Raw genomic sequence first — 14,353 nt, 5'->3', positions numbered from 1 at the left:
TAGATGTCATCCTTCCTAATGAATGCGCAAAACCACAAGCTGCTGCAAATGGTTGTTTAGCAAAAATAAATGGAAAACAGAATAGCGATACCTGCATTTACACCTCTGTTGTAAACCACCAGAGTGCAATACAGAGATGATAACTTGTAATAATTATGCAGTGTCTGCTTGGTTCTGTGACCAGCATGCACACAGAAGTGTCAGAAAATGGGCCTCTAGATCAAACAGTTAAAATAAATCTGACTTAAATGTTTTATCCTACTGCTTCAGAGTTTGTCTGCAATATTTTTTACACCAAGTACACAGAGCAATTAAAATTACTAGCATTGCAAGAAATTAAACTCCCTAAAAAGAAAACTCAATTTTTAAAGCTCCTAAGTGCACAGACACGTTACAAAATATTTGCAAGCTTAGAGCTATCGTAAAAAGAAAGGGGTCTTACAATGCTAGCCACAAGCTAGAGTGTAAACAGGATAAAAATTCTTTATATTCCTCTTGTTGTCAATAAGTTACTGGAATTACATGCTATACAAAACCAAAATAATATCAAAAGCACCTAAATCCATTTGATGTTTTAAGCTATGCAAAGGAGAGGCTCAGTTCAATGGACTGTGGTATGAAAGTAACATTTCTTGCAGTAATCTAGCTTTTCCATGCTTCTCCCATGTGGCCCTTGAGCAATGAACTTGCAGCAGAGTGAAGAAGGGTGTCCTCCCCCTGTATTTAATAAACTTATCTACAGAGTAAGCAAAGTTTTAAGGTACTCTTCTGAGTGTTTAGAATTCTCAGGAGATTTATACAAGCTCTATAAAGAAAAGCTGACACCACTGGATAGCCAGTTGTGTGAAAAACAGGTATTGATGCTGCAGGCCTAGTAAAGCAGCTCAGGCAGTGTAAGACAAAGAGTTATAATCAAGAAATTTTGAAATCTGACTAATAACTGAGTAACACATACTCAATTTGATAATTCCATCCCTCAATAGTGCCTCATAAACCCACTTTTTAAAAAAGAAATAACGACTCAGAACATTGAATAAAAAATGAAAACTGCAAGAAACAGCTGTAAAATGATACTGCAGTGCAAACGGGTGTTACAGTACCAACAAAACATGCAACTATGATGTTTCTTCCCATTCACTTCAGATTCTGACTTGCAAAATGACTGTGGCTTTCTTTACACCTTTTCTGTTAAGAATTAAAATACATGTAAGATCTCTTTACTTATACACTGTACCTCCTGGGCTCTTATGAGTTCTGCTCAATACAGGGCTCCTACCCAACCCCCCTTTTTCTTTTTTTTAAACTTGGCATTCAAGAAATAGTATTTAATAGAAAAACAAGTAAATGTCCAGATTCAACTTGAGTGGACTCAACAGCAGAAGACTAAAGTGGTAGGTTAGCTCTATCAATAAGGAAGGAACTATGGAAAATCCACACTGTTAAAAGAGGCAGCTTCAGAAAGAATTTTTTCTTTGATGTCAGTTAAATACCCCCGACAAACTAAGCCTACATGTGTAAGGCTTAGCTGCAGGTGCACCTCCAAGCATGACAAAAGTTTTACCTAAGCAACCTGCATTCACAACAACACGTACTAGTCACAGATACTCCCCGGCAAAAGGACTGGTAGAACCGATTCCTCTGAACAGATTTAATTAACATTTATCTCATTACTGATGGAGCAATCAGTCTGTTTTGCGTCTTTTGCTGGTAGTGCCTGCATGTTATAAATAGCTATCAAAATCTGCACTTTTTAAACCACTGTATTTATTTCGTTACAGTGATCAAGCAGAGTATTCAATCTCCCAGCTAATACCAACCAAACTGGTGTTTTTCCTGCAAGACAGATTGTCCTAATCTTCCTCAGTACAGATATCATTTATCTTGTTCTGTTCCATTTGATGCACGCAAACTAATAAGGACATAGAATTGTTACCAGAGACCATTTATTTCCTGAATTAAACCCGGATCACCTGAGGGTCAAAATAATTTTTCCAATGCTTCAAGACAAATGCATTAGAGATGCCATGAGCAGTGCTAGTATCTTGTCAATAGAAAACAAATCTAGCTATTTCCCACCTGAAAGGGAAAAGGATGGTAGTAGTCAGGAAAGGGAAAGCTTGCTTGCATTTCACTTCACATGAAGGAAAAGGAACAATGGTTTTCATTGTACTAGAACTTAAAAAAACCCTTTTGACTAATTCTCAGTGAAAACTTCAGAGAGGAAAAGGCTAGGGGCTTACTGAGTAATTTTTTGCAGGGTTTTGCACCTAAGACATTTGGAAAAATTAAATTTTTCAGGCATCATCATGGAGGTGATCTTTTACTAAAAATGTAAGTTGGCAAATCTGTAGATGCAAAGAATGTGATCACACAAAGTTTTATTAGGCACAGGAAGGATTTTCTAGAAAGCAGCCTAAGTAGAAGTATGTGTCAGTTCTCTTTCTTGATCGGTGACAGTGATAAAGTATGAAAAGTTTTATTGTTCAGAAACTCATTGGCATTTTTAACATTAGCTATTATTCTTCCTGCCAAGAGTCAAAACATAGCACACGTATGCCTTTCAGCCGTCATCTCTTTTTATGATCAACTGAAAAATCATCATGTTGACTGAGTAATGGGTCAATTGAATTTTCTAAGGAAAAATCCAACAGAATCTTACAACACTATTTGCAAATACAATCCATCTTCGAATAAAACAGACAGCATCTACCCTTGCCTTTGCTCATACTTTCTTTTCCATTCCTACTTTTAGCCCATTACTCAAAAAAGCATCCTGGGGTAAGGAGAGCAACATGTATAAGATACAGGTCCCTACAAAGTCCAAAACGATAGGCTTATTAGGTCGATTTGTCTTACCTGTCTTTTAGTCTATCTGTACTTTTAGTCTACCACATATGAAACAGATATTAGTATTTTCCCTTTTCAAAAGTTTATTTTCTTGTCCTTTTCATTAACATTTTGTGTTTGTCTTTAAGATGAATTACTAAAACAGAGCGTGGCCCGATCTCCAGTTTCTCATAAAACTCCTTCTGACCTACCTTGTAATAGTATCTCTACATTAATAAACTTTTAACTTAACTGAATTAAAATTATATGTGTAAAACCTTCACCTCAAACATGAATTATTCCCCAGTATAAAATTAATTGGGCAAGGGAGGTCAGAGGAGATTATCAAGCTGCCTGGTAAGTGGCCTGATGAGTCAGGTTTTCCTCATCTCTCCCTCACAAAATTCTCAGTATCTGCAGCACTAAAGGAAGTTCAGCACAGTATATCCTAAGGACAGTAGAATCTATTACTCAATTCAAATCTCACAAAAACAGTACCTTAAGGAAAGTGTACGTTTTTGAATAAAACCCCATTTATCTATGCTAAATGAGTATTTTTCACTTGAACAGATGTTTAAAATGTTTCAGCTGTCTCTTTCACTATATCCTGTCATATATGTTACCATAGACACCTCTGTTTCTTAAAAAGGAAGAACTTCAAAAACCTCTAGAAGGATAATGAGATTATCAGATACTTCCCCAGATACCTGACAGGTTTAGGTTTATTTCTTACTGGGCATATATAAACCTTACGATTGTTGTGTACATATTCAAAAAGACATCGAGATGAAAATTAAACATCAGTAATAAACAGCTGTATAATTGAAGTTACAAAACTTTGTAATCTTTGCTAGATAAAAATCTCACTAGTAACATGATATTATATAATAGCAATCACACAGAAATCAGTGTTAAGTCCTGAAAAACAGGTATTTTCTGTATTAAAAAAATTATTACATTTACTTATGTGTTTGAGTTGGTTAGAAGTTGTAAGGTCGGAAAACAGATGCTGTTAAGGAAGAAACAGTATTACGTGCAAAATAAATCTAGAAGAAAGAGTCGTTTCGTATTAGCGAGCCTTCAATTAAATGGACCAGCTTTCTGTTCAGGTAGTTCAGCTTCTGTGATTGCATAGTCATGCGGATAAGGCTAGGAAGCGTATTCAGAGGTCTGTTAAAGTTAGTCTGAAAGCAAGGAGTTGAAACAGACAATTATTTATCCCAGTCAAGACTACCAGTGACAGATTTCACTGCCTGTTTTAGTAACCCATGTAATGACAGTTAAGCACTCAAAGTCTCCTAATTTTATCCCCAGTTTTCCTTGCTTGCTTTTGCAATGGAAAAGACTCAGTATCTCTAGAAAGACATATAAGAAAAATCAGTGGCTTAAAAAACTACCAGCACCACACACAAACTTAAAATTCCTAACATGTGTTTGTAGCATCAGACAAATGAGGTTTTTTTCATTCTTTCCTCAGGGATTCTAATGCCTTTATTATCGTTACTGCCATCCTCTGATCTTTCCATAGCTTGTCTACTTATTAAAAGAAGTATCAATGTATTTTTCCAGTAAAGTCATCAGCAGTGCAAACCGAGTAATTTTATGCCCTGGTTAATAAATCCATAATTACATTTGCTTTTAACAAGAATCTGTGGTGTTCAGCCTATATATAAGTATATTAAAAAGTATATATAAAAAATACCCCAATATTTGTGCACAAGTATATAAAACTTACATCTTTTTTAAGCTCCTGAAATCTAATCACTTATGTTTGGTTAATCTATTTAACTTCTCCTTCTTGGATATAATGCCCTGGACTAGTATTTATTCTATTACCTATTATACCGCTGCCTATTATTTGAGGCATTTTCCAATTCATCAAGACAAGCAGAATACTAAACCAATCCTACAATCTAAAATTTTACACAAACAACATTTCATTAATTATAGCTAGATTTTATTTTGAGAAACTGCTGAGTGTCTGGATATAAATTGAAATGTTCTGGTCCTTTTCCATCACTTATAATAGGCCTTTCTTAATTTTTTTTACTACTGGTATTACTTTAATTCAGAAAAAAAAATCCAGTATAATTTGGTAATAAGACATGGTCTACTAAGAAGCTTGCTACAGGGTAATTCTGTATTTTCATTCCAGATTTAAAGACAAATTGTTGAACATGAAGAGAAAACTGCCCCATTCCTTTCATTTATTGCTTTTCAATGCAAACTTCTTAAGGCAATACAGCCATGCAGGAAAGTAATGCAATCATGCTATGTTTTGCCTCTAACCAAGTGCTGGCAGCATAGCAGAAAGAAAAAGTACATTAAGTTGCATTTATCTAAGTTTTCACTGGGTTTTTCACACTTTTTCAAAATGCAAATACTTCTATGCACCTTTTATAACACCAAATTACATAATGAAATTAATGTTTACACATTAATAAAGCATATTCTTATGAGACCGACAGCATTAGAGCCATTTGCAGACATGGAAAACACTGAACAGCAGTTTTACTTCAAGCTGAATTATGAATGCATGTGCCACAGCTTCACATATGATGTAAAATGCATACATCTTTCTTCACGGGCAAGAGCTGAAGAACAGGAGAAAGCACAGAACACCTAAGAGTCATTTTCAGAAGTAGAAAATTGTGATTTATAATTTGGATTAATTAAGTTATTTCTGCAGGTACAGAATCTGCAAGAGTCAAATATGTTTTTGGCATTTCTGTGCTGTGTCTGAAAGAACACTTCACTTACAGAAGAAACTGCTACATTCTTTCTAATCTTTAAAAGGTCAGAGTACGTATTATTGCACTGCAGAATGAGTTTCCCTAGCAATGTTTTAAACTATCGGTCCAGCTATTCAACTTAACAATTTTTACTAACCGGGGAAAAATGCTTCTAGTTTTTATTTCCCTTATTAGTTTGCATCACTGCCAAAGCTACAAAACGAGCTGTTAAAACAAAGTAGGGGGGAAAAAAATCAAAACCACCATCAAGAGGGGAAAAAAAAAAGGAAGGAGCATGAATGTATGCAGTTAGGCAGAGAACTGAAGAGAAGCTTCAGTATCACCAGCTGGCCCTCATTAGAATAGGATACTGTATTCTTCCCACAGCTCAAAATGAACCTGTTTTACTTTGGGGACCCCAAAAGAGGGAAAAGATTTGAAAAACAAGGAGAGGCTGGCATGGATTTTCAGAAAAGAACATGTAATTGCACTGCACTGTCAAAACAGAAAAATCAACCCCTTCGACACCTTTACTTGATATTGGCACGTTGTTCACCATCGAGTATGGAACCTTTCCCATGCCCACACAGGGAGCGTGCAGGGAGCAAGTCTATAAATTCCCAAAGACTAACGGCTATGGAAGCAGATCTGTAGCTGTTTCCTGGCTATCCAATATTACCTGGGGAGAAGAATGCACTTTACAGTTTGACATAATAAAATAGGGAGAGAGGAAGGATGGCAGGAGAAGCAGAGTGAGACTATCCAGAGATTCATATTGCAGGCAGGAGGTTATAATCAAACATTTTTATTATGGGTAAATACAAAATTTGTCAGAAGTATATTATTTTCCTAGCCTGTTTATTTTCTCAAAGGTTATGTGGCTCCCATCAAAGATTAATTTGGAGGATTATCTCTGACTCCTGAACGCAATTATGCTTTCCCAAAGAGAAGATTATCCTTTTGTCTCATAAGGAGTTCTCTTGTTGGGAAAAAAACCCCAAAACTCAACCAAATAAAACTCCAAATAGCTCTGAAGTGCTATCCCAAAAGAACAACAAAAAATCAGTTAGCAACAGAAATGATGATACACTAAGTACTAACCAGTCTCTTCTCTTACCATAATTTTCAGTGATTTTTGGCTCCTCCTGTATTAATTTCTCCCAAGTCATATTTGTCAAGAATTCCAGTCCTCCAGTCTTCCACTCTTATTAGTCTGATCCGCCCCTGAAAGTCTGGCAGAGCCAACCTGCTGTAATCTTGAAGCAAGGCTTTAGTAACAAGTTTTGCTTCAATAATGTTTGTAGCTTTTCACTGGAATTGCTGATTTCGACCAATTTACGTATGTACTACTGCTGGATCAGTAATGGTATTAAGCAGTACTGGGGAAACCGTCCTGGTTTGAGTTGTAACAACCCATTCTGGTCAGAGATTTTACTTTCATCTCAGTCTCTTCTAAGCAAAAATATAGTTGTCTATGGGAATAATTTACTTGAAAAAGAATGGTACAATTTCCTGGATATAACAAGGGGTAGTGGTTTTAAACTAAAAGATGGTAAATTCAGATTAGATATAAGGAAAAAATCTTTTATGATGAGGATGGTGAAACACTGGAACACGTTGCCCAGAGAGGTGGTAGACGCCCCATCCCTAGAAAATTCAAGGTCTGCCAGGATGGGGCTCTGAGCAGCTCCATCCAGTTGAAGATGAACCCTGCTCACCACAGGGGGGTTGGACTAGAGGACCTTAAGAGGTCCCTTCCAATGCAAAGCATTCTATGACTCTATTATATTTGTATATATTTCATCTTATTGTTATTATTTCCATTAAAGTAGTTTCAGTTTTCTCTTCCAATCCACAAGTCTCTCTCCCTTATTCCCTTTCTCTTCCCCTTTGGGAAGGGAAAGCAGTTAACAGAAAGCATCTGTTGTTCATCTAGTGGCCAGCCCAGCCCTAACCCATGACAGGGTTATACAGTTGCTGTGAATACAGCCATATGTATTATAAAACTTCCAAAATATCCAGGAGATTGTATATTCTTTTTCAAGTAAATTATTCCCACAGACAACTAGATTTTTGCTTAGTTTTTGCAACCTGACATGCAGGGAACACTGAGGCTTTAATTCTGAATCCCCTTTCTTGTGATATTTCTTCTGTATTGGTATCGCGCATACCTGATGTAAGTGACTGAAAACTGTCAGGTAAGCGTTAGATCAAGTTACAGCTTGCTCCAACAGATTTCTGCTTTGCACGTAGTACTCAACAGGAGTGCAGACATCAAGTGGTAACTCGCCACAGTTTTCACTCTGGGAAGAAGTAGATGTCAGGAAACCCTACGTCACAGGACCTACAAAACACAGTGGGCCACATCCTGTGCCTTCCATGATGATCAAGCATCATAGAAAAACTCAAGTGGGACAGGACCTCAGCAGGTCCTGCTCAGAGCAGTGTCAGCTATGTGATCAGACCAGGTTGCTGAGGGCTTTTAACCAGTCAGGCCTAGTAAACCCTCAAGGATGGAGGTTGCAGGGCTTCACTGAGCCTCTGCCCCACTGCCAGGTTGTCCTTCTGGAAGAAAAGGTTTCTCCTTATAATCATTCTGGACTGCACCCTCTGCCCTGTTTCAGTGTATACCTACTATCTCTCACCCTCCTGCAAGCTACCACTGTGAACACCCTGGCTCTGCTTTCTTCATAACCTCCTCACAGACTGCTGGGAGGCTGCAGTTGGATCCCTCTCCTGAGGTGGCATCCCCTTCCGGACTGAAAAAGTCCAGCTCACTTTGGCCTCCTCTCAAGAAGGGCTCCAGCCCCTGACCATCTTGATGGTCCACTGCTAAACTTGCTCCTTTTGATCCACATTTTTCTTGTACTGGGGAAGAAGGGGGATAAACTGGATGCAGTATTAAAATACGTTTAACTAAGCGCAGAACAGAATGCAACAGTCATTTTCCCCCACCCACTGGCTGCACTACTACTTAAAAGCCCTCATTGTTGGTCCTTTTGATTCTCTGCTGCCTTTTGATTCACCGACAGCTTATGCTCTGGATGCTGCCTTCCAGCGTCCCCTCCAGAGCTGCTCTGCAGTTGTCAATCTCCAGCCTGTATTGCTGCCACGGACACCTGGAGGAGGTTGTCTTTAAACACGTAAGCTTTCCTGAACTCCTTCATCCTCCAGAGCTGCTTCCTAAGACACGTCACCTATGAATTCCCTGAATAAGATAAAAAACTGCTCTCCCAATGTCTGAGGTCTGCACTGTGCCACCTCCCTTCCTCAGTCTCCTGATCTCATCGCCACAACCAAGGATGCCTTTGATATTACACCCCCAAATCAGTTCTTCCCTATTTATGTGTAACAAATCCTGGATGGCCCAGCCAGCACCTACCTGTACCAAACAGTTATCCCTCAGATTTTCCAGAAATGTACTCAATTGCTCATGTCCTGCCTTATGGCCCTCCTTATGGCCTCTCCTCTGACCTTTACCCGCAAGGTACTCCTTCACATCATGACCAGCCCTTCTCCTTGTCTTCCCTGTCTGCCTTTCCTGAAGAACTTCTATCTGTCCATTACAGATTTCCAGCTGCATGAGCTGTCCTACCACATCTCCGTTACTCTCATGATATTTCTGGTCACAAAACTGCAACAGCTCTTGTACCTGCTTGTTTCTCAGGCTGTGTACATGTGTACTTGTGCACATACAGGCCTCAGTGCTCCAGAACCATCAACACTGCAGAAGCTCCAGCATGCTGTCACTCATAAAAGCATCCGCAAGGACCAGATACATTCTATATCTGTTTACTGAAAAGCTGTCCTGACAGCAAAAGGCTCCTATTTTGCTGCTATACTAGGAACAATGTTTTAGGATGGGGGTATGTGATTTATTGTTTAATTTGGAGAAATACAGATGTTTTTCGTTTTCTGGGTTTGGTTGTTTCCTTTTCTTAAGAGTAAAAATATTCTGCAATAGTTTAGAGAATTCCTTGTGCTCTCAATTATGGGAGAAAGAAGTTAATTGTTTAGAACCTGGTAAGTATCACATTTAGCAATCCAGCAAAACTAGGAATTAATATTTTTCACATGCCTTAAACTCCAGCTGCACAATTCTTCTTTTTTGAGCTGACCTACCCTCATTTACTTCACTTCACTAGGTAGTCTCCTATACACAACAGATTTTTCTCTTCCATTCTCTGAAAAGAAAAAAAAAAAAATCAGTGTTTCTCCCCATTGCTTTTTTGTACAGCTTTCCTACAACACTATCCAGGTGAAAACTTCAACAGCTAAACAACATCAAGTAAGTGCTTATTCCCTTAGGTACGATTGTTATACATAAAGATATCACAAACAAATATTACGGATGGTATTGCAAGCTAATGTATGAAAGAGTAAAAAGGCTTGTCATTAAAGGATTTATTGTGAAGTTCCAATGAAAAATTTCTTCTCATTAAGTAAGGAAACATCCTACACATTGAGGTATACTTAAAACCAGTTACCAAGGACTTCACATGCTACAAGGACTTAATTTTTTTAATTTCAGACTAGAAACTGCTGTTTACTCTGCAGTATTATTCCCACACCCATCAAGACACCTTCACATCATTCAACTCTCATAATACTACCAGAAAAAGAACCCAAGAAACCCCTTATAAAACAAAATATCAGCTCCCTCCTCTGAAGCGTTACCTTTCATGCAGTTCACTGAGAACTTACAGACTATATACAGGAAACCTGGGAATTGACTTGATTTCCCCTGTGTGTAGTTTTCCAAGCAAAGCAAGAAACAGCAACTTTTTGGAGACAAAAGCAGTGTTATCTCTATAAAAATAACAGCAGGACATAAACTAAAATCTAGCTGGGGTGTTGGGGGCAGCGGTGGTGGTGGTGGTGGTGTGGAATGCAGGGTGTTATTCTGAGTTGGTGGGATTCCATTCAAAACAAAAGAAAACATTTTTAATTCCTCAAAATGCATGGGAAACCTTGGCAAAAAGTTCACGGGAGAGCTTAGGCTTTTTTTATGTCTATACCCTAAAGTAAAAGTCTTTAAGTGGCATTTAGAGTGCCTTTTACGCATCGGCACATAAGTATTCTTGTGTAGTGCAAAGTTAATTTAGAAAGCTTTGTCTGTAGTCCTAGAACTGAATTCATTACAGTAAGAAATGAAATTTAAAATTTTAATCTCTACTGTCATGACCTTCTACCATGATTTTGCTTCTTATCACTCTAAATAACACTATTTAGAGAGTATACAGGGTTGTTTTAATACTTTTAAAATTATTCACAGACAATGTACTTATATTATGCATTAATAATAATTAAGCCTGTCTCAACACAATAAAGTCTTCAGCAAGCTTCAAAGTATGTGAATGACTATTTCCTATGAAAAGACCCACTTCTTGGTCAAGGAATGTCACTGTCTAGAAATACCAAGTAAAAAACCTTACATTTAAAGTGTTCTAATCCATAGTGAGGAATGAACAGTCAGCCACAAATATTGCTGCATTCTTAGATGCCAGTTTCAAAATGCATATCTTTTCCCAGGCTGCCTTCTACATCTTAAAATGGCTTTCTTACTAAATAGTTACTGAAATCGCTTTTTCAAGGTACACATTTGGGTTGTTGAAAAAATGTTAAGGAATAAAAGTCTAGTCAGAGTAGAAAGTACAGAACAGCAAAAGAAATACAAGGAATTCCTGCTTTTAATTGTGTTAAGAGTATCCACATAGCAAATGAAAGTAAATAATCTGATATATATATATCTGTATGTATAGACATTTATAAAATAAATGCTGAGACCTGTAACCTCCTCTTATCCATTCGGCCACGCTCAAAGCACGTATCAAGGCCACAAGCCAGGCTTCAGCTGTGGATCTACCCTAATACGTGTTTGGAAACAATTTTGCAACTTACACTTCAAGCAGTCGGCGCATGATAAAAATGAAGCCTCAACAAACCATGAACAGTCTCCACCTGATACAGACTGGAGCCGTACCACGACAATACAAACAACTAGCAAGCCCTTCAATATCAAGGCAAACTGACAACTGAGCTTTTATCATTCTTCCAAATACCATTAAGATGCAGTTTACAAGGCCACAATCCTTTCTTTTCAGTTAACCCAAGAAGAGCATAAAGACAAAAAATTAAGTACAGAACTTTCCAACATCTTTTAAAATTCTCTTATTCTGAAGTAGCTCAGCTGTTTTGGGTGTCCAGCACACATCAGAGTGACTCTAAAATAGACCGAGGTTTAGCATGCACCAAGCCTTTTTACTCTCTTTCCTATTTTTGCAACGGTCTCCTTCCAACCTACAATCCTTCACAGAGGATAAGTCAATGACTGAAGAGCTTTGTACCTTCTGACTCTTCGGGGAGTGCGCATACCTAATTTTTGTGCTTTAAAAAAAAGAAAAAGAAAAAGAAGTGTTCCATCATGGAAGCTGTTCTAAACAATTTACAGTAACTTTATATCTCCTCCTCATCTACAAGGAACAGGATAAGCCTTCACAGGTTCTTACTGTGTCACCGACACCTGCTGTGTTTTGTTCCAGGTCAACTCAAAGACTTATTAGTTCATTTCTGAGCAGTGTCACACCATCATTGCTAGTAGGGAAGGCATTCTAAGAGAAACAGTTTTGATGACGACTTCATCCACACCAACTGGCTTGGAGCAACAATAGTACACTATTCCCTCCACCCTGTGATCATAGGGCACTCCAAAGTTTATTCAGAAGCTATGAAAAGCTCCAAGAGGTTTTGATCCTATGTATTGTTCTGAGATAGATTTATGTTTAAAACAAATCAGCACTTTTGAACCTCTCATAGCAAAAACATCATATTGCTTGTAGTGGAACCTTCTATTTTATTACTAAATACGATGGTTTTCAGAGGAAGATGGAAGAACTGATAGCATCTAAATCCCAGTGTTTCACCGTACGAGAATATCTAATGCTTTATATTACAGCAGTTCATTCTGGTCCCAGCATGGCCTAACTTCTTCAGGTAATTCCTGTTACAATTTCTGAAAGCAAATAAATCAAGCTGTGCTATCTTCCACAAACAGCCTGAGAGTAGTTTGTCTGACACTTGACTCCAGACACATCATGGGTTTTACTCACATATGGGAAAGACCATTGGCAGTCTTTTCCACTACTACTTTTCCCCTACACTCTCGCTAAACTCAGAGCAGAGCTATCTTCTTCCATCCCATTATGACAGAAAATTTAGTTCTCCCCTGGCCCCCACTGCATCTTTTGCTCCTGACATAACTGCCCACTTCATGCATTTTTAAAAGATGCTGGTTTTCTAACATAGACATAAAGTCTGCAAACAATAGTACAGAGCAGGCATTTGTAGTGTTAGAAAGAAATCTACTGTGCTGACTATTACTATTGTCAGAAAGGTAACACAGGGAGAGTTCCCAAAGAGCAACCTGTAAAAAATCCACATGCAATCTTGAAAGGGCTTTTTTGTAACTGTCCTCAAAGATGTTTATTTTTTATGTCAGACAGAGCATTTGGGCTAGAACTAGAGTTGTTCGGCAGCTGGGGTCAAGAGGCCGAAGTCTGTTTGCCATTCAAAGCCTGCAGCACCCTACAAATTTAGCCTGAATTCAAGGTGTTTCCTCAACTCTCTTTCATTCTGCACAGCAGAGAAGCGGATCATGATGCAAGCCTCCACTTCAATATCATCATCACTCTCCCAAACTGAAAACCTTCCTGTCATCTGGATTTCCATAAACTGTAAGTTGTTTGAACAGAAAACTTGTGGTTGCATCTAAGAAACATGTAACACAGCCCAGATAGAAAATTACATTTATGAAGTTAATGCAAAAAGTTAATTTTCTGTAAACAGTTAAGAACTGTCCATTATTTTATCACCTTCCCTTATGCTATCTTTCTCTTTCCTAGCCACATTTCCAGGGCCACCTTCAGCATTCAGTTTACCCGTGACCCCACAAAATCTACTATCTGTGCGCCACTTTGGAAGCAAGAATATGCCATCTACTGGCAACTTAATAAATTGGAAGTTCACTCATCACTACTTTTAAACATTTTAAATCTACTTGTATTCAATTTAAAAGCCAAACTAAAGGGACGAACTCCAGCTGAGTCCTTCAGATTGCATTCTAGCATTTAGTATATAAAAAAGTTACAGATTGTAAGATACCTAACCAGAAATTGGAAAGCTATAGAGTGCTATGCTGTAAGTTCTGCTCAGCACAACTTCCCGAACCTTAGTCCAACGGCTTTTCCTTCTCTCTCTGCTGCTATTTTATTTTGCAAGAAGGAATATACAACTCCCTATGCTCTGTTTAGTCTGAGTTTCTAGAACAAGGAATGTATGAATGTGTAGTGCCTTCCAAGTAACGTGGGTGACTGCAGTTACCGCACTGAACCTAAAGAGCTGTTTGAAAGATTCTGCACAGTGGAAGAGTTGAAACACGTTTAACTCATATATTTCAAGAGAGCAGTATGTATGTTTTAGTAACTATGCTGTTACAGATTCACTCTATCGTACGCATGTTGCTGGAGTAGTCCAGTTGTGCTTCAGGGGACTGTTCGAGGTAAGTTTCCAAAACCGTGTTTTTAAGGTCTGGCTAACATAAGGATAGTTTCCACCTCTACAACTTAATGCAAACTTCCAAGCAAGTAGTTAGATCCAGAGAACAGGTGCTTTACACATCTGAACCCGCTGTGTTAGACGATCACGCCGGAATGGGCGGAGTGTGCAAACGGGGCACCTTTAACCCTGGAAGGACAGTAAACCTCAGCAGGCGAAGCCACAAGCCCAGCAACGTGAGG

General features: G+C 38.3%; 1 protein-coding gene across 1 annotated transcript in view; it reads right to left on the bottom strand.

Moving 5' to 3' along the window:
* PLGRKT (plasminogen receptor, C-terminal lysine transmembrane protein) overlaps nt 1-14,353 on the bottom strand; it is a 28,266-nt gene that overhangs the window by 13,662 nt on the left and 251 nt on the right. The window lies entirely within an intron of this gene.

The sequence above is a fragment of the Buceros rhinoceros genome, unplaced genomic scaffold, assembly GCF_000710305.1.
Source record: "Buceros rhinoceros silvestris isolate BGI_N320 unplaced genomic scaffold, ASM71030v1 scaffold3068, whole genome shotgun sequence".
NCBI classification, from domain to species: Eukaryota; Metazoa; Chordata; class Aves; order Bucerotiformes; family Bucerotidae; genus Buceros; species Buceros rhinoceros.
Note: the sequence above shows the minus strand (reverse complement) of the source record. Positions and strands in the feature narration are given on the sequence as shown.